Source organism: Lampetra planeri, chromosome 1 (assembly GCF_965212315.1).
Source record: "Lampetra planeri chromosome 1, kcLamPlan1.2.h2, whole genome shotgun sequence".
NCBI lineage: Eukaryota > Metazoa > Chordata > Hyperoartia > Petromyzontiformes > Petromyzontidae > Lampetra > Lampetra planeri.
Genome location: NC_136107.1, coordinates 27,081,462 through 27,083,505, shown reverse-complemented (window position 1 = coordinate 27,083,505; position 2,044 = coordinate 27,081,462).

The window sequence follows — 2,044 nt, the reverse complement described above, 5'->3', positions numbered from 1 at the left end:
TGGGGAAGCCGTGTGCCGCCTCGATCCTCCCTCGCTCCCTCGCTCTCTCCCCTCGCTCTCCTCCTCGCTCTCTCGGCTCACGGCGCTGGCTCCCAAGTTCATTTCTAGTCGAGGTCTCCTTCTCTCTCACACTCTCTCCCACTCTCTCTCCTCGCTCTCTCCTCTCGCTCTCTCGCTCATGCCCCCCCCTCCCCCGCGCGCTGGGCAGACACGAGAGCGACTCTGGCCCCGCGGGAGGAGCGCCCCGCCAAGTCGTGAACGGACTCATTAGCGCGCGAGGAATGGCGGTGCGTGAGCGCGACGGTTAAGGGAGGAAGAAGTCGGGTGGGTGGGTGGGAGAGGGAGGAGAGGGAGAGAGATTCTAAAATTGGGGATTTCAGAGAGAAAGAGACAGAGAGATGATGGTGGTGGTGGTGGCGGCGGTGTTGATGGAGAGAGGGCTCAGGAGTGTTCAGGATAAAACTCAGGCCTGGTAGCACGTTTCTGAACACCATGGTCTGTGTGGGTGTGTGTGTGATTGCCAAGACCGCCCGTTCAAGGCTATATGGGGGTTCTTTGTCTTGTGTGTGTGTGGTGGTGGGGGGGGCGCAGCGGTTAGCGCGTTGTGCTACGAGCCTGGTGACCCGAGTTAGATTCCCGCTAACGGTCAGCACCAGTGACGAGGCCTCCCCTAGGTCGTCTCAGCCTCAAATGAGTACCTGGTGCGGTGTGTTAAGCATCGCCACTGGGAAGAGACAAAGGCGGCGCGGGCGTGGTGCTGGCCACCCACCCCCCTCGTGTGCCGCTCCGGTCTTCATCGGGGCTCGCGGAGAGCACTTGCCCCGCCGCCACGGCCGCCCGTTAAGTCGTCACGGGGCATTGCTTTGTGTTTGCGGCGCAGCGCAATGCGCTACGAACCCGCACACCCCGAGTTGGACGCGCGCTCACAACCGACAATAACAGTGGCGGATATTTAAATCGACCCAAACGACATTTTCCTGGCGCGCTGTGCGGATCGCAGGTGCTGGAATACTACAGACGGCCCCTGTGCACCAACAGCAGTCTGTTGGAGGCTACCCTGGATGGGGGGGGGGGTCTTTGTGCGCGTGTCGTCTCCGATGCGCCGTAGTTTGTATCCTATTAACCACAATTCGCCGAGGCAGCGCATCATTGCTTTGTGATATACCCTCGGGCACATGAATCATATTCGCGTGCATTATAACTTCGTTTCCTCTCCGTATACATTGAATCGCATGGACGTGGGAGCATGGCATTATTGTAATTATTGTACAGGATGGTACGTGAATTAATATTATACGTCGATTTCCATATTCGTTTTTAAATAATTGAATACGATTTAAAAGATGACGTTATGGAATGTAACCACTTTAGCACCGCTCTGTTGTGAGATATCATTGTGGCAATAATTGTTTCACGTTGCGCGTATTCATTGTGAGTGTGGTGCTTTATTTATTCATTCATTGCCGAGCGCATGGCGAAAACTATTGCAATTAACGTTAATGTCCAAGTTTAGAACGCATAATCATGAAATGTGCTGCGTGAATTACACTGCTCATGAATAATAGCATAGCCCCCGTGGATGCAAATTAACGGAAGCGTCTGCCTTACCCAGGTGATTTTAAGCAGCGGGTAAGGTACTTCATTAATATTATAAAATATAACCAATCCCCAGCGAGGGATTCTTCAATGCGGCTCACACCCCCCCCCCGCCCGCTCCCCATAGTCTAATTTCTTAAATGCATCCGCTAATCAAATTTATTAACAAAAAAAGAGATATTCCGGAAACGAATTCTGGAATAAATCACATCACATCAATCGATGTGAAAAGTTTATTAACAAAAAAAAAGAGATTCCTAAAGGCGTCTCCGTTGGGCAGAGATCTACAACTCCGCAGCGATCGGTGAGATGGGGGGGGGGTAATCTACACTTCATCACAATTACATTGGTTGAAACTAAATGTATCGTATTTAAGTGGGTAATTAGCTTAAAATCTAATAAGCTAATGCGCCTTTTTGAAATTCAAATCTATAATAGATCACTGCTC